Source organism: Condylostylus longicornis, unplaced genomic scaffold, assembly GCF_029603195.1.
Source record: "Condylostylus longicornis isolate FDR11 unplaced genomic scaffold, ASM2960319v2 ptg000075l, whole genome shotgun sequence".
In the NCBI taxonomy this organism is placed as follows: Eukaryota; Metazoa; Arthropoda; class Insecta; order Diptera; family Dolichopodidae; genus Condylostylus; species Condylostylus longicornis.
Window position 1 is genome coordinate 3,184,381 of NW_026578043.1, and position 20,546 is coordinate 3,204,926.

At 25.9% G+C, this 20,546-nt stretch overlaps 1 protein-coding gene across 1 annotated transcript in view; it reads left to right on the forward strand.

Annotated features, from left to right (window-relative positions):
* LOC129612551 (frizzled-2-like) overlaps nucleotides 1-20,546 on the forward strand; it is a 256,524-nt gene that overhangs the window by 197,384 nt on the left and 38,594 nt on the right. The window contains exon 5 of the mRNA XM_055526212.1: nucleotides 14,044-14,371. The gene's annotated coding sequence lies outside the window, so the exon portion shown is untranslated. The remainder of the gene's footprint in view (nucleotides 1-14,043; nucleotides 14,372-20,546) is intronic.

The window sequence follows — 20,546 nt, forward strand, 5'->3', positions numbered from 1 at the left end:
ATGAATTTTTTATTCAATTCAATTTATTACGAGTATAAGTTATCGATGAAAAATTTGCAACAAAAAAAAAATTATTAAAGTTAAAAGCATTGAAAATTATTTTTAAGTACATTAAGCTTTAATCAAACAGAAGCTTTTTAAGTAGCCACTTGATTGCCAATAATCAAATGGTTATCTTTGTTATAAATTATTTTATTACAGTTATAAATCACGAAAAAAATATTACAGATAAGGAAAAAAATGAATACGAGTAAAAAATAAATGCTAAGGGAAAAAGTAACAGTGATATTCTTATACTGTATGTGATGGAGGTGATCCATTTTTCTATTCATAAAAACTGTTTAAGAAAATCGATTTTTGGAAAATTCTTAAAATCAAGAGGTTCTATTTTCGTACAGGTATCGCAGAGTTGATACGGTCAACTATATATTTATTTTCATTTTTGTTTAAAATTTGCACCTAATCGGATGCTTGAATTCCCTGAATTTCAGAACAAATCATTAAACTAATTCAGCAACAAGTAAGTTTTGTTGACTTACTGCTATTGATACAGCAGAAGTAGTTAACTACTTTTCAGCTCCTTTTTCAGGTATGTGAAAGCGGTCGTCATAAAATTTTGATTTTTAAAGTCAATTCTCTGATAATTAATGATACAAAATAAATGAATAAATTTTAATGTACAAATTACCCCTGACGTACTTATTTTAACATGTTGCTGCGTTAATTATTTTCGTTTTCTTAAAAAATTTTAATAATATTGTCTAAAATTATCCTTAAAAAAGACCACTTTATTCCAATACCATCAGAAAAAATTTTGAGCTAAATACAAAACTTGATCGTACAACTAAATAAATCGCCTCTCATTTTATAATTTTGTTTATTAATTACGTTTTTTTATCAATAAAACTTGCTTATTTTTTGGGGCAGGAGACCTCATTAAATACACATTTTTTCTTTTTTAGTTTACTTTTCTGTTTAGAAAATAACAAAAATTTATATTGAATTTATTGAGATAAGTAAAAAAATTTTTTTTTCCAGGATTTTATAATCAATTTTAATTCCAATTACGTTATTTATTTAATATTCGAAGATTTAACATTATCCAATATTGGTTAATATTTGTGCATATTAATATAATAATTTGGTTCGCATTACACTGATTAAACTGCTTCGAAATTGGCGCCAACAAAATTTATTGAGTAAACAAACACTTACATTTTTAAAAAATTAATGCAAGCGACGGAAACTTAATAATTTTTGTAGATATGTCACAGCTGCCATAACATATTTTTTGAAAGGAAATCAGAAATTTTTTTTATAATTGAAAACAATTTTGGATTAATATAACAAATTTTTTGAGAAAAAATAACTTTTATTAGACAATCATCGAAAAAATTTGTTTTTAACCCCATTGATTTAAAATTATAAAATTATTATTCTTATTTTAAACACAAAAACATTACAAACACTACATATGTATATATACATATTAGTTTATTTAGTTCAGGCCAAAAAGTGATAAATTCTAATGAAAGGCAATGTGATCCAAACAAAAACAATTTTTCTTTTCATAATATGTAAGAACAACTGAACAATTTCGTCAATGCTGGGAGAAAAATTCTTCAATTGATCTTATACTTGAATATTTCTTTGCTAGTTCATATACACGCTTACATATGTATACGTATATTCATTCGGTCAGAAAAAAATAAATAAAAGGTTATATATGAAAAGAGTTGAAGATGTATGTGAAAAATAAGTAAATAAATTCATGAGAAAAATTATTCTTTTTACACCCGTCTATGTATTATATAGGGAGTATATTGAATTGATCGCGACAAGTCTATGTAACTCCAGGAAGGAATGTTTATACTTATTCTATATAAAGAATATTATACTCTTGCTCAGACATAAATTTAGCTATATCTTTAGCTTTTAATTTAAAACATATCTTTAGCTTTTAATTTAAAACAGATATGAGAATGTACATTTTTAATTCTACCCAGATCATTGTTGAAAACGGAGAGAATTGTCCACAGAAACATGTACCTCCCGTACAAGTAAGAGCTCAAAAAAAATCACCAATTATGGCCATTCATGGTATTGTAAAAATAAACGACTTTCTTCTTGAAAGTTTCGAAAAAAATTTATTTGTGAACATTTAAAAAAATTTGTTATTGTCTTTCGTCCAATCTTTCTATTTTTCTTTGCAGCTTGTAAAATTTTTGCAAATAAAAACCGTTCGCATACTTTTTTAACAATTGAGATAATTTGTTTAAAATTATAATCTTATGACAAAATAAAATTGACTCCAATTTTTTTTAATTTTAACGAAACTTTTTGGCAAATTAAAAATAAACGTTTTATCCCCATCTAATTTATCAAATAATTACATATTACATGTTTTTAATTTATTGGTTTTTCCGCTTAAACGAAATATACTTACTCAACAATAATAAGTATACAAATTAATCACTTAAAACCAGAATTATATTACATTACTTGAATGCCAATTTCCACGCTTATCAATTTAAACAAAATATTTATAGCATGTCTATTTACTCGTACAATGTGCATACACTGCACACCTCATATACTCATCCACTAAAATACTATGCATATTTTATTCCTATCAATTTCAAAAATCTTTCAAAATCCTTATAATTTTATATTATTCACAAAATGAAATAAAATTATTTTAACATTTTTAATGTCGTATCTGTAATTCAATTCTATTAAAATCTATAATATTATGAATTTTTCTCGTTAAATATAAAAATTATTAACATTGTAATATATATATATATATATATATATATATATTTTGTTGAATGTCACCTATGTATGTTAATACTATATATCAACAAAATCTCTTAACACAAGAACAAGACAGCACTAACAGCATCAACCAACAGCAACAACAAAAGAATGCATACATATATTAATTCATAATAACGTGTTAATTTTATCATGCCTCCTGTCAATCGCAATAAAGATTTACAACGACAACACAGTACAGACAAATTGATGTAAACATTGCAATCTTAAGTAAAAAAAAAAAATTGCAATAAATTCATAAATGTAAAGGAAAACGAAAAAAGAAATTTATAGCAAAAATTAGCAAAATATTTTAAAAAGTTTGCAAGTTCAACTATAAGATATAATCTGGATGGCGTAATTTAAAACAATTAAATATAGTGTGTGTAGTTTCTTACACACAATGCGTATGGAAATACTTCAGAAAATTTTAAAAAGTTGATCAAATTTTATTATTTGTCGTTTTATTCTCAAAACTTAAGCTATTTCAGTTAGTATGCAGATCAATATTTACAATAACTTCTCAGAAATAAAATTGTGTTCTACCCCATACATATACGTACGTATGCATATTCGTTTAAGTTCTGCGACTGATAGCAAACAAAGAATCACGAAAGAACACGCACAGTTTTTGTACTTTATACGCAAGCTATTTTCGCATAAGTGAACGATAATTCAGTTTGCAGTTCCAGTTTATAACTTAAATTTTGAACCATGCTCAATCTTACACATAAATATACATATACAATGTATTTATATACAAATATAATTCCTTCTAATTAAGTAAAATCTATTGGATTAAATTTTATTTCCTCTCTTCTTATTCTTTCTTTTCGAACAGAATCATAATTTTTAAAATTTTGATTCTATTTTATCTTTTCTAGGTAAAAATAAACCTAGATATATATATACATATTAATTTATACATAAATTGTATAATTTATACATATAATGACGTACGTTGAGAAAATAAAATAAAATGCAAATATAATAAAATTTTAATTGAAGTATGAATTGCCCGTGGAATAACAAGAAATGTTTTTGATATTTTGACATCAGCTTAAGATCAGCTTACATTAACATTCTCGACCTTTATATAATTTTAATACTTTTATGCATATGGAATTAAAGGATTGTAAAAATCACAGTCAATTTTTTTCTCTATTTTTTTTTTAATAATTGCAATAGCGCTGCTCATTGCGTAAAGAAACGCTAGTTCTTAATGATTTTATGAGGAAAAATTACTAAAAGTAAATTATTCTTAATTTAAATTTTGATGCCTTTTAAAGAGGATTATTGAGAATGAAATAGATTTTTTCTGTAATATCATAGAAATGTCCAAGTTGTCGTATTAACAGATTTTTTTTTGCAGTCCTGCAATTTTTAATAAATTTTAAAAATTCAACGTATGTTTTCAAAATACTCATATAATTTATTGAATGTTTCATATTTTTTAGAACGAAAATTCATTTTCTTAAAATTAACAAAATTATTCTTAAATTTATAATTTTTTTCACACATTATAAATAATTTATGAACCTAATTATTTCAAATTTCAAGTAAGTTTAGCACGTATATTCCAATACAATGAATTTCTAACAGACAGACGATTAAAAAATAATTCGTCATTTTTACGCAAATAACTTTTCCTAAGCAGTACCATCAAATTGGATTCATAAAAAACAATTTGATCTCATACATTTAATAAAATGTTGTATTTTATATGTACTTAAATTTAATATTAAAATGCATACATCTACATTTATAATGGATAAGTATATATACATACATATAATTTAACTTCAAATTGCTGAATCAAATATAAAAATTTATTTGTAGAGCCAATTTACTATGATGATAATAATTTCGATTACTATAACCATGATCTTTCTATGGGTATAATAATATTATATTTCTACATGATTTGTTAGAGGGTGTATCAATAAAAAAAATCAAGCCTCTTTTGCAATAACACACATATTAATGTAACAACCGAAATTACATTAAGTATAAGAAGAAAAAAGAAAATTCCGCCATACAGAATTGCATTTGATTAATTTAATTAATCAAGTAAATTTAATTAATAATAATTTTAATTATTAAATATTGATTGAATACGTAAGCCGAAAATTAATTAACACTTTGATTACGAGCAAATTTTACCAGCAATTTTTACACTTTCTCGTACCAGCAATTTTTACACTTCTTTCTGTTAATTTGTTCAAAATAACCGATTTGAAGTTTTTTAACGAAAAGCATTTTAAAATTAGATTGTGAATTTGTATGTTCAATCATTTTTAAATCTGCTTTATGCTTTACAAAAATTGTATTAGTTACGCACGGTTTTATAAGTAATCCTGAGAGTAAACCAGGCAAATTATATTGAATTCCACATAATTTTACCTTTTATACAAGAAAAACCAATTTTATGAATTCAAATATAATAAATAAATGATTTCCTGTATGCAAGTATGACACTCAAAGTCGTGGAACTGGCTATCCCAAATCACAACGTAATTTTATTAAAATACCTATTGATAAACCCTACATTTTGAATACAAAAATTTTTGATGCTTTTTAATAAATTTAAATATAAAATTATTCACAAAAGTACAATAATTTTTTATAAGTGAAATTGTATGCACTGCATGAGTTCCCTATGTACATACACACATGCATATTATTATATCAAGGTAGGAACCCAATAAATATAGCGCCAAAAATATCGTCATGTATCATGAAATAATAAAAATAAATTTTTATCCGATCTGTTCTATGCCTACAATAATATTTATACATGTATAAATATTAATCAGTTGATTCTCTCAAACGAAAATGTATAAGAAATACGACACCAAAAATAAAAAAATAAAAAAAATATTATCATCGTTAAGTTTTGAAACGTAGAACATGCCAGTTATAAACATACCTGTATTTTTTTTTTGTAACCATAAGTAAAGAAGAGAAAAAAGGTATCAAATCACAAAATCGAATATTTCAAGCGATCATAAATTTTTCACACTGTTACTTTGACATTTTTTATTTCAGTTTATGCATTATTATTACATTTCTTTTTTATTTTCTTCTTTTTTGAATGAAAATATTGATGGAAAATTTTTCCATGTAGAGAGCATTCTTGTTACTAAGCGGGAGTATTAAACTATCTATATAGAAATGCGGGAAAATGAAATGATGTTATATAGGTAAAAAATATTATTGAAAAAGGAGTTATTATAAATGAAGAGCTTTGAAAACAGATGTGTTCGCTGTATGTGGCCTTTCAAGGTGTAAAATGAAAAACGGAGTATTAAAATAACAAGATAAATTTAAACAATTTTATTAATTTTTCAAATTTTTATTCAAAAATGTCGAATATTTTTGCCATAAAAAATTTCATTTACTTAATTTGTTATATTTTTTCGTGTACATGCAGAGTTTAAATTTTTTAGGAGTGGAAAAAATAAGAGTAAACTTTTGATACCTTTGTAATTTTCAGTTAATGAAAATTTTAATATGAAAATAAAACTTTTAAGAAAAAACGTTATAAAGTATTTTGTTCTGGTTACGATTATCAAAAATATTTTTAGCTTAATACCCATACAACATATTAAATATTGTTATAGTTAGTTATAAGTACTATTGAAATGTTGTACATTCATGTCTCTCAACCAAGGTGTCATGCAACTTCGTATGCTCTGTTTAACTTAATTTTTTCTAATTATTTCGCACTTCTTAAGTTGAAAAACAAATGTACATACATACTTAAGCCCGAATATTTTATCAATACTTAACTTTAAAAAGATAGCAAATGCGATGATGCAAAGATACCTTCGAATATTGCAAATTCCGCAATTGTCACATTTTTGATTTTGAACTTTCGGAATATGCGAATCGATGCACTCTCCGTTCCTCAATAATAAGAAGGTTAAAAATCACTACCTCACTGACTGACAGAACTTTCTAGAAAGCAAATATTTAAATTTACCATCCGTATATAATAAAAGTAATAAATTGTAACGGGAATTGTCTTGCCCCCAAAAAAATTCGTTCAGAATTTCGCACAAAATAATCGAATTCATTTTTTTAAAAGAAGTAGCATTTTTGAAGAAAATGCTTATACTCTGTCCGTCCCTTCGAAAACTGCAATTTTATATATACGAGTACATAGATCTTTTCTAAAAATTTACTTCCATAAAAGAATTTTTTTACGTATCTTCCCCCCCTCTAAAAGTAATAGCCCCTCAAAGTTCTAGAAATACCATTTTTTAACTATTTATTACAGCGAAACCATAAGCATTTTTCAAATTTTGCAAACACAGAAAAATAGTGACTTGCCTCTTCTACTGCTGCATACCATACTCGAACTTTAAAAAAACAAAGTGACCGTTAAATAAATCGTTATCTAAAGTTAGTTTTTTCCAAATTTTTGAGACCATTTTTCTTCTACACCATAAGAAAACCGACACCGCAGGAGTCTGAAATTTTAGCAGCTCTTAGATATTCATAAACAATTAACCCTTAAAATCGAGCATTATGTTAACGCCTCTTAAAATTTTTTTTTTGCTTTATTTTAAAGTCTGCATAAATGTTGATCCTAAATGTATGCAATCTTTATAATTGTTTCGTATATGAATGAAAGTAATTTTAATAATGTAATACATAGCTAGATTGTTTTTCAAAGCGCTATTTTCATTTTTTGAAGGGAAAAGTGCTAAATTACAAATCATTGGTTTGACCCAACTTTATTCTTTATTGAAATCAATTTCAATTCATATAATTAAACGAAAGCTCAATTTACATAAAATTTTAACACAACTAATTTTATGTAATGTCTGAAATGAAATTTTTTAAAAATTTTAATTAATATAACGATTTCCAATCGTGCATTGATTGAAATCAATATTTTAAGTAGAATTTCTCGCAGTGTGGACTCACTTTTCATTGCGACTCTCTTTTTTTACTCAATAAGTATAGGTTTATTTCTATTGTTTTCAAAATATGATTAGAACATTAAATTAACAAAATCGCTGCATTATTAATTCAGATTTTTACATTTTATAGTCATAATGTGTTCTAAATAATTGCAATTACACATGCCTTATTAAATTTTGCTTCCCAAGTTGCTCATATCTTAATTTAAAACGTTTATACATACATATAATATTTAAATCATTACTACTCTAAAATATGACCAACTTACAATGCTATATAAAAAAACATTCAAACATTTTTCCTTTTCATTCGGTATTGTCGCCATGTCTGACACTGAATTTACACAATGCATATAAATATTGCATATACGTAGGCAACTATATGTGTATTTTGTTTCTTGAAAAAATTCAAAGTCTATTAAATCTTCTCAACCACCCAAAATTTTTGTGATAGAATAAAAAAAAATTCTTTTGCTTTTACCGTTAATGGGTAAAGAAAGAGGGGCGTTAAGAATTTGAAATGGATTTTCGTTTTTTTTAATCTGGTGTGTTATTCTACAAACAGAAAGAAACCTAAAGAAAGAAATAACAATATACATAGTGTTTTGGAAAAATTTTCATATTACCGCATTCTGTACTTATACATATGTGGCTACATTTAGAGTTTCGCGACAAAAGAACAATACTAGAAGAACAGAAAAAATCATTGCTTTTCAAGCTCAATGTTTAGTCATTTTTATTGTATTTATATATAAAAGGAAAAGAATTAAAACAACAAAGAAAAATAACATATCTACATTCTATATAAACGGTTGTCATTGTCTGGATTTATTCAAATGAATTTTTATGCATACATTTTTATTAGGACATATTTTTTTCGAAATTGAATGTTAAATAAACAGTAAAGTAAGTTCTATGTTAAGTAAACAGTACGGTGAGTTTTCTTACAAAACTTAGGGCGTTTAAACCTTGTGTGGGGCTTCACAAATTTAATAAAAGATGATTGGCAATTGGATATGCTGCACATAATTTGAATATTTGAGTAATGTATCTTTTTCCCTACAGATATTAATAAAATTTTGTAATATCTACCAAAATAAATTACTTTATTGAGTCTAGGAGCAAATAAAAGTAAACATTTTAGGTTGCAAATTTTTTAGGACAAAAATTCCAAGTGTAAAAAATATGCAAGAATGTTATACATAATTTTCTCTTGATATTTTCCCCTTCAAGTATAGGATGTTATTTATAACATTTTTCATTTACAAGTGTAAAAGATTAGATAAATACATATTATTATGTATACCGAGATTTTGTTTATATTTCAACAGCAATAGTCCAACTGAAATGCATACATTTTTTTCCTATAAAAGGGAAGCCATCAGTTTAATAGCTATGAAATATACATACATGCAAGTAAATATCAAAGTTATTATGTTTAATTCACATAATATAATTTTATAAAACCAAATGAATGAATTTTGAATGGTTGTGACATTGAATCAAATTCATTTCGTTATGTTATGCTATACAAGTAATTCACTAAAAATATTATAAAAAAAATGCTAGATGGCATAGTCCTAGAATGTATTGATCTCAACACAATTCAGAAAATTCTAAATCAATAATTTTTACTGCATGAATTTTAAAAAAAAGTTTTAATATAATAGAGTATAAATAGAAGGTTTAATAGAATACACAAATTTCGTGCAATTGAAATAAAAATTTTAATTATAAACAATTCAATTTTTTAATTATTTTTTAAATATTAAGCCTTTGTTGACTAACGCTACTCTCACGTATTACCAACATTAAATCGTTTGAAAATTGTAAATATACATTAAATTTTAATTTTAAGCTGTTAATATGTTTATAATGTTTCATTATCTCACTATATAAGTATTTCTTGATAGTCTTATTGTGAATTTAAATATGCTGACCGATTGCATTTAAACGTTTTACAACGCTTTGTAAAACGAGGAAAAAAAAATCCAAGATAATTTTGTTAATTTTTGGTTTTTGTTTTTTTTTTCTATCTTTTCTGTTCTATTCAAGAATCTATATCTTACCAATTTATTTAAAAAAAAAAAAATAACAGATATAGACGAATTTCTATTCTCCGGCAAGAAAGGGTTAAAGAACGCTCAGCATTCCACGCCTAAGTGTATGTATTTTCATTATCTCCATTTATTAATATTATAATTAGAGCATGGAATATATTTAGAAAAAATACAGCTCAAGGCAAGTGATGAATTGATTTGTCATTGTCACAACTCTATCCAATCGATCTGAATGTTGCATTCTTCTAATTTTGCAAGAGTCTTTTTCATAAAATTATACTAATTTTTGTACGTTTTTATCCACATATATGCAAGTACTATAAACTTATTATTAGATTTAAATTGTAATTTATTCTGAATACGTAAATAGTCAAAATTTTATTATTTGAGAAATTTGTTATTACATAATATAATCTTTATACATTTCCTAAAAATTTAATTTGGCGCCAAACATGTACTCATTGTAAGAAGTCAAAATTTTAAATATTATTCATTAAGTTAAACGAAATCTCTGAGACGACAGACAAGTAAATATTAGAATTAGTTTTATACAATTGCATTGTCAGTCATTTAAGAGATTAAAAATAATTTATTTTTATCCTTTAATCATTCATGAATGATTTATCATTGAAATGAAAATATTTTTTATATCTTTATATTTTATATTAAACGCCAGTTTTTTTGTTATTTTTCTTTATGTTCATTTAATTTCCTTCGAAGCCGAAAATCTGTGGCACAAAACTGCAATAATTACAATTAATATCCCTTAAGCGCCCACATTCTTTGGTAAATCCTCTTTTTTATTCAAACTACATATTTTATACAAAATAAAGGAATTTTATTTTGTTGCAAATTACTTTGCATTCACCTATAAATTAAATTACACACAATTAAGTTAGTAGCAATAATGTCCAAATATTCTTAATTAGACTTTATTTATTTTACATGAAAGTTAATCCCATTTTTTTCACACAATTTCACTAAAAAAAATATTTTAAATTATAAATAAACCCACATAGACGTAAGTATGAAAAAATATATTTTCTAAGAGCATCATTTGTACATGGTTTTTATAGAAATTTAAAAAAATATGCAAAATTATTTGACTATAACATTTTTATTACGTATTCTGAATTTCTAAAAATTATGCATATTAAAGGACCAAAAATTCTAGTGAAATTTAATTATCGATGGTATATTCGTAAAATTATGGGGGCTTTCCTTATCGGACGCTGATAAATACGAGTTTGCGTTTATCTTTTTAGCCACTGCCATATTCTGTTCCGATTTACTTATTTAAATAACGTGTCAAATATTCAAAATAGAAATAGTTAACCCTCAAATCCGATCAAACTGTCGTTCAGCATAGTAAATATAAACAATGTCCTTCAAAGACGAAAAATGCATTTTCCCTGATAAGCAATAACTAAACGGTATGTCAGTTTTTATATCCTACACCTTCGTGAATGGTATTCACTTAGATATGGAGTTTGTAACCACTAGAAGGAGTTGTCTTCGTTAAAACTAATGTAGATATAAATATCAAATTTTGTAAAGGTGTGTCCAATTATGTTCTACATATATTCTGAAAATTTTAAAGGAATAACTGCACTAGTTTGGGTAGTTGCCATACAACTTATTTAAATATTTTCAGCAAATTTTAAATATTTGGGAAAAAATTAAAATACGTTCATATAAGTTGGTGGTCATGTGTCCAGTTATAAGTCAGACATATCCGTAAAGAATTCCATAGAATATGGTTCGACAGGTTCGAGTAATTGCCACACAACAATGAAAGCTAATTCTAGATATTTCAGAAACAAATTTTTAACCTCAGATTGTCAAGGTGCAGAGGTATAATTCGGTCGGACATTTTCAATTATCTGAATTCAAATTTTGGACAGTTTCAAATATCTGTAACATTACTAAGTTGTTTGTATTTGCTATTTACTAAGAGGTCTGAGAACTAGATAACAATTTTATATAAGATTATCAATTTTACAGAATAAATTATTTTTCCAAAAATCCAATTCTAATTTCAAAATAAAACAAGTACGAGTAATAAAATTTTCTTTGGTCTAGTCTAGTTGTAGTCTAGTCATATGATCATTTTATTTTATTTCTTGGTGTATATGAGAGTAAGTTAATCCTTTTTTCTCTATTTTATCAAGGGTAAAATTCTCAAACAATAAATTTATTTGGTGTTCTATAAAATAAACCAAGTTTTCTTGTATATTTTTTTTATGATTTCATCTTCTATTTTTATGATAACTTCTCCATTATGGTGTTGCATTCTTTTGTACTGTTATTTTTATTGTAAAACATAAATTTTATTTGTTATTATTTTGTACTTTTATTATTATGGTCTATGAAATTGCAATTTCTGGATCCTTTTTTCTTTAACAAATAGTACTTAAAGTATTAAATTGTATAGTTATGACTTCAATAAATTCCTATTTTAGTTCTCCGTACACATCTTCACATCTATACTGGTATTGCATTTAGTTTTATTATCGAAAATAAAGTTTAATCATAGTGGGTGTTTTTTTATGCAAACAAATAGTTTACATAAATACAAGAAATATTGTTACAATGATATTATTTAGGAGAATTAAAACCTACAAGATAGAAGAAAATTGGTTTTTATTGTTAAATCCATGAAAAAGCAATTTTGAAAAGAAAATATTCAAATGTATTCATTTCTAATTTAATTTAAATCCTTTGAAATGAGTAGGAGTCTCATAGATTTAATCCAAAATAAATTTAAGTATTTAATCATAATTTTTGAAAGTTGAATTATAATACTTAGCTTTTAAAATTAATATTTTAGATTCTTGTAACGGCAAATATTGTATTTACCAATTTGAATATTTAATATTAACTTGAAACTTTTTAATTGCTACATTAACCAATTATTCTAAATCGTACTAAATATTACTATTTGTAAGTAAAGTTTGCGAATTAAGTTTCTTTAAAAATTGTATTGTCTAGTTTAGAAGGTGTTATAGAAGGTTATGAAAATGCAATTGGAAAACTTCCTTTCAGTTTTAAGGAATTTAGCAAGCTTTGAGCTAACATAACTAGAAAAGTGTGAATTTGCCTCTTAGTAGAATTTCGTTTTGTGCAACCCGAATCCTCCGAAACATTCACCAGCTAGTTTTGATAACAACCAGATTTTTCCAAAGAATTTTTGGATTTATTCCAAAATTTAGAATATCGAGGACACACGCAGACCGGCAGGCCGATAGACCGACAAACCGACTTCTCCCTAAAAGTAGTTTATTTACACTTCCCTACTGTGGAGAAGTGCTTTCCCACCGAAAACTACATATCCTAAATTTGGTGCCACCACATAACCTACCTTATTGTAGATATACAATCCGGTCGACAATAATTTTATGAAATTATTCAAAGAAATATTTGAAATTTCAAGCCAATGGAGTACAGCAATCACACAGAAATCAAATATTAAAAAACTTTTGTAAACTTTCACACATAAAAAGTTTCTTTTTTATTAATTTAAAGAAACCGCAAATTTTTCATTCATTTCTAAAACAAAATACAACTTATCTCTTCTGCAAGAATGCTTTGTTTTTTGTTATTTGTCCGACAGACCTGAACTTTTTTACAGCTTATTTTTTTGTTAAAAATAATTGTCTGAGTCATTTTCTGTAATAATCAAAATATTTTCTATAATATATATTTTATTTATTATGTATGTATGTAAATATTTGAGTTTTTATGATATAAGCTAATACCACAGTTTAATATGAACTCAAAATTATAAAATAAGTTATTAAAATTATAATAAAAACAAATTGCAATATTTGTAATTTCATTTAAAAAATTTAGTTTTACATTGCAATCATACTCGCAATTTCCAGTTAATTCGCATGGGGTTTCTAATTTCTTTAATATGTATTTCGAATGTTAAAATATTCTTTATAGGCATATTTAAATATTAAATTCATTAAATCCGACACTACATTTATTTTTTTTTTAAATAATCTTATTAATATCTTACATTTAAAGTACCAAATATGTTAACTTGAAACCTACCTGTCTGTTATACAAAATAAATTACTTTACAATTCCAAAATAAATACTTACGTATGTACACACGCACAGATAACACTAATAAATGCACAAACATCTTAATTTATTTTATTTTTATTTACTTGTATGCATATGCAATTTAAATAAATTTTAATAATTTTTTTAATTCTTTATTTCAGGTATAAAAAATTCATTACACTACGGATTGTGTACAAAATTCTTCAAAGATATTAGCAAAAAAAATTCAAAATTGAGAAAAGAGAAAAAAAACACACAACTAAAACTAGTGTAAATTCAAGTTTGACAAAAAAAAAAAAGAACACAAAACGAAAAACATTTCAAAATAGTTTAAAAATTTTTCACACAGTTGTCGCTCTTCTATATAAACATAACCTTAACAATTTCGAACACACGATATTGACAACACTAAGTATAAAATAATACACAACACAAAACTCGTAATGCAGTTATTTGGCTTCATTTAATTCAGAATTCAAAGATGTCATGGTAAAGTATTAAATAAAATTTTATTTTTCCTATACACATTATACTTTTTGACTCTTTTATTTTTGTTTTATTTTTGTGTATAAAACTTTTTAATATTTCCTTATTAAAATTTATAATAATATAATTATTTTCTGTATACACGAACATGTGTATTGCAAGTATATCTTCTTATATAAAAACATTTCGTGTATTAACTTTATATAAATACTCAAAAATATAATCATTTAGTAAAAAAGCACACAACGGCAGCTTAACCGCACATACTTAGTGACTCTTCTTATTTTACATCAAGTGTATTTAACATTTAAGATGTCAGCGGTAATGTTATAGTTGCAATAGTACTGCCTCTCTCCTATAACAAAAAAGTACTTTAAATGTGACAAGTGCTAAAAATTATACAGCAAAATATTGCGAAAATTTTCACTTGAAAAATCATTGTTAAAAAATTTAACCTTAAATTAGTTTTAATTTGAGACTCAGCTCTAGTGATTTCTACTGAATTTCTACTTATAATGATTTCTACTTATAGTGATTTCTACTTATAGTGAATTTCAACTCAAATAATATTATTCATAAACTTAACATGCCAGAAATATATTACTAGTGCTTATGTTCTTATTTTAATTCTAGCAAAACCCGTTAAGATCAAAGGACATTAGAAATTTTTCTATTCTCACTTGTGCTTTAGACGTGAGAGTAGTGAAAGTGAGAATAGAAAATAAATTTATAATAAAATTTTCTATTCTCATTGTGCAAATACTTTGTACGAAAAATAACTCCTGAAGTTGTTCCGAAAACCGGAAATTGTATGGCTAAGATAATTCTGAATGTTTGTTAAGGAAATTAGAGACCTTCATATAAATAATAAGTGAGTTTTGAGAAATCTTTGAGCTTTTTAAGCGAATAGGCAAGATTTAAAAGCATTAATTTTTGCATTTAAATATAAAATCTAGTACAAAATTTCTCAATTATTTTGAATAGGAAAAAAATTCCGTATTAAAACTTAATTATTAAGAATTGTAAATAACTATAACATTTTATTTAGCACAATCTCCTTAAACTGGTCTAATTTCTGTACAATTTCATTCAAGTACCTTTCAATTACGATCATACATTTTTGTCAATATCACTGATTCCCGCTATTTTAAAAATTTCCTTAATTTGTCTTATTTCAACTGCTGTAGTATTTTTATACCCTGCACTTCGTGAAGGGTATATTAACTTTGGTATGGAGTTTGTAACTACTTGAAGGAGTCATCTGCGGTATGGACATATATATATATTCTTGCTCAGCGTAAAATTCTGCGTCGATTTAGACATGTCCGTCCGTCCGTCCGTCCGTCCGTCCGTCCGTCCGTCCGTCCGATCGCACGATAACTCAAAAACCAATAATGCAATCGACACCAAACTTTCACAAGTTTTTTCTTTTGTGCCAAGGACGAACCCTATTGTTATTGGACTAAGTCGGACAACGGGTTCGGGTAGCTGCCATACAACTCCAAGAGTTTATTTTAAATATTTCAAAAACTAATAAAGCTATAAATATAAAATTTTGTATACATGTGTCCAATTATATTCTACACATGCTCTAAAAATTATAATGGGATAGCTGCACCGGTTCGGGTGGCTGCCATACAACTCCAACAGCAAATTTTTTATATTCGGCAAAATAATAAAGTCAGATTCATAAAACTTGGCAGTCATGTGTCCAATTATAGGTCAAATATATTTCCGAAGTTTTGGAGGAATTGCTTGACAGGTTCGGGTACCTGCTATACAACTCCATAAGCTAATTTTAAATATTTGGAAAAAGAATAAAGTCAGATTCATGAAACTTGGCAGTTGTGTGTCCGATTATAGATCAGATATATTTGTGAAGTTTTAGTGGAATTGCTTGACAGGTTCGGGTACTTGCCATACAACCCCAAAAGCTTATTTTAAATATTTGGAAAAATAATAAAGTCAAATTCATGAGACTTGGCAGTCGTGTGTCCAATTATGGGTCAGACATATTTCTAAAGTTTTGGTGCGATTGCTTGACAGGTTCGAGTAGCTCCCATACAAGTCTAAAAGCTTATTCTTAATATTTGGAAAAATAATAAAGTCAGATTCATGAAACTTGGCAGTCATGTGTCCAATTATGGGTCAGACATATTTCCGAAGTTTTGGAGGAATTGCTTGACAGGTTCGGGTACCTGCCACACAACTCCATAAGCTAATTTTAAATATTTGGAAAAAGAATAAAGTCAGATTCATGAAACTTGGCAGTTGTGTGTCCGATTATAGATTAGATATATTTGTGAAGTTTTAGTTTAATTGCTTGACAGGTTCGGGTACTTGCCATACAACCCCAAAAGCTTATTTTAAATATTTGGAAAAATAATAAAGTCAAATTCATGAGACTTGGCAGTCGTGTGTCCAATTATGGGTCAGACATATTTCTAAAGTTTTGGTGCGATTGCTTGACAGGTTCGAGTGGCTCCCATACAAGTCTAAAAGCTTATTCTTAATATTTGGAAAAATAATAAAGTCAGATTCATGAAACTTGGCAGTCATGTGTCCAATTATGGGTCAGACATATTTCTGAAGTTGTGGTGGAATTGCTTAACAGGTTCGAGTAGATCCCATACAAGTCTAAAAGCTTATTCTTAATATTTGGAAAAATAATAAAGTCAGATTCATGAAACTTGGCAGTTGTATGTCCGATTATAGATCAGATATATTTGTGAAGTTTTGATGGAATTGCTTGACAGGTTTAGGTACTTACCATACAACTCCAAAAGCTAATTTTAAATATTTTGAAAAATTATAAGGTCAGATTGATGAAACTTGGCAGTCGGATGTCCAATTTTAGGTCAGACATGTCCGTGAAGTTTCTATAGAATGATCTCACAGGTTCGAGTAATTGCTACTCAATAACGAAAGGTGCAGGGTATAATTCAATCGGTTTATACCGACTGAAACGTTTTTACTTGTTTATATTAAATTTTGTTATTTTTTCAATTTTCATTTGCTGATAGTTGTGGTTATTTTACTGCTAAGTTAATAAGTCGAAATGTATAAAATTATAAACTTCTGCCTGACGATCATTACCATATGTCTTATTATTATTATTATTTTTATTATTTGAAATAATGAGGATCATGAGTTTTGAGGTTTTAATACTTGTATCATAAAAATAGCCTGTCCAACCTGTGTCAATCAATTTGTATAAATTATTATTGAAAGCAAGTTCTTATTAATTTTTTTACTTGCATTTTTAACATCCCCGCAAAACAAGTTCTGTCCTTCTCTGACATACATTACAATCACTTTTTTTTACTTTTGCTTCTGCTCCATACAGATTATTTATTTTGAATTCATAATCAAACGAATATAAGACCTCATCTTCATCATCATTAACATATGAATATACACATATGTATGTACTTGTAGAGCAAAATGTAGCAATGGCAGAAGCATTAACAATTTTAAGAAATATAAAACGTTGAAATAAAAATATGAAAATATAAGTACATTAGCAGAAAGGTAAAATTCATTAAAAATGATCATACCGTATTAAAATATTAAATTTCATTTTTATAATATTGGTATATTAATTAAGGTGGGTAAAACGAATTTAGAGAATAAAATGATAAGTTGTACACATCGTAAACGTATTTAATGCAATAATGCAACAGAAGAAGAAAAAAAAACACCAATCTGATAATAAAGTAAGACAGAGAATTTTTGTTATTGCCTTTTCTTTTTCTTTCGATTTTACGGTAATAAAAAATTCAAAATTTGCAATTTTATCACACACTGTTTTAAAGAATGTCATAACAAACGCCTTAAATTATACCAAAGAATTATACAGCGAAAAATTATTATTATTGGTTTTTTTTATTAATAAATTTGTTAATAAATTTTATTTGCAATTAGCCGTTTTGGTTGATTTTAAATGCGATTTTTTTTCATCTGACACCTGAGATTGTCATAAACTTTATTTAATTTTATTCATTATTCGAATATTATGCACACTTTCTTTGTTGATTGCGTGTAAAATGAAGTTCAATTCCTTGAGAAAGGTGAAAGAAAAGTGTGAAATCGAAATTGATTAATAATTAAAATTTAATAATGTACTCGTAATAATTAAATTATTTTTATAATTATAGCACTGTATTCAAAATTAATTGCCCTTAAATTATGACATTTGTATTAGAATGCAAATATTGCTAGAAAACTAATTGTTATTTATAGAAACTCACTTTTAATTAAAAAAATTGATTTCCTATAAAAATTTCATTTGATTCCAATTTTGGGAAGGTCACAATTTAAAAATAAAATAAGGAAAAAAAATTCTTACCATGTCGGAAAATGTCACTAGTATCACGTCCATTTTTAGAAAATAAACTTAAAAATTTAAAAGTCAATTTTCTTATTTATTTTATCCGAATTATAATTCTGTGGGCCTGGCCAAATTTCCTAATAAAATTCTCTTTATTATTTCTCAGCATCATAATTTTGTTTGATATTTAAATTTTATACGTATTTAAAAAGTTATCTTGCATTTTATGAGTCACACTGAAAAAAAAAATAGAATACTTTTAAAGCCGTCCGGTACAGTTGGAATTGAAGAACCGCGATCAGATTTTTTAGGGTTATTTCATTTTCTAAGCCCAAGTTGGTGATTTGGGGAAGAACCGGGATCCAAAGAGGCACTTATCCAACTAAAAATTATTGTCAAAATATAGGAACTGACTACTTAGTTTAAACGATTACGTAAATTTCGTGTTTCAGGATTATTTCCTTTCTTTAGCAAAACTTAGTTAGAACTTTTAAATAGCACTTGGTTAATTGCACTTCAGATGCAACATATCTGAATATAGCTGCAATATAATAAATATATCTTTATAATTCGTTAATATTACATTAAAATAATTAACTTTGACTACTGAATTTTATTACTTGGAAAAGCACAGAACATCAGATGAAAAATTGCTTTGAAGCACTAATAAACTTCAAAGACTCTTGTGTTTTTTTTTAGCTTTAAAATGTTTGGGACCTTAATTTCTTTCAAGTTGTTAAAAAATGTTCATTTAAAAAAAAAGAGAGGATAATAACCGCTTTTATTGCATATCCAAATTGATTTTTGTGCGATATTTTATCAAATTACAATTTTAACATAATCAAAATTAAAACCACCATTTTTTGCCACATGCCACATGTATTCGTCATACTTACAAAATCATCAATCATCAGACAATAACCACATGTAAAAAATGAATTATCCTGTGAGATTTTTTTACTTCAACAACATGTTTTCCTCTTTTGTACTCTAAAACTAAAACATAAAAATTATTATTTTTTTTTTTATTTTTAAAAAAATATCAAAGCTCATTTTCATCATTTACGTCTCTATTAAAAGTAAATTTTTTCAAAAGTCTTTGGCCTTTAAAATCTCATACCCATACATTATTTTGCAATAATGTCATCATATCCTTAAATGCAAGAAAAAAAAAAATAAAAATTGTTAAACTTTTTATCAAACAACAACAAAATGCATTTTTTTGAAATTTATTCAGTTTTATTCATATATGAGTGTGTGTGTTAACGAATCTCATATGTATCATAATCATCAAAAGTATATTATCATTGTCTCATCATCATCATCAATATCAACATCAGAAGGATACCGAACCAAATAGGATGATGACTTTAGAAAAAAGTTTTTGTTTTTAAATAGAAAAAAGGAAGCAAAATTGTCTCTTTATTTTTTGCTACTTTTGTATTTCTAAAAAACATTTTGCATCTGTAATTTTTCATCTCAAAACATACATACATATCAAAGGATTTTGCTATTTGCTATATCCGTATGATTTATATACGTTTATTACATTGTATATTTAATACATTTGTAGATGTTCACATATTTTCAAGTGATGTACAATAAGACAATGTTTTCTAAACGGTGGAAATTCATCCTTGAACACCGAAACTCTAAGACGATTGTTATTAAAAATTAGGAGACAATGAATATTTAAAGTAACTTGTAATAATATTTTTATCAGTTTCAATAAAAAATCATTTCGATAAATCGAGTAAATTAATTGATTATAATAAAATATCAATATTTTAAACTGAAATAAGATACATAGGATCGTTCTAATAATGCTGGATCTAACTAATTTAAAAG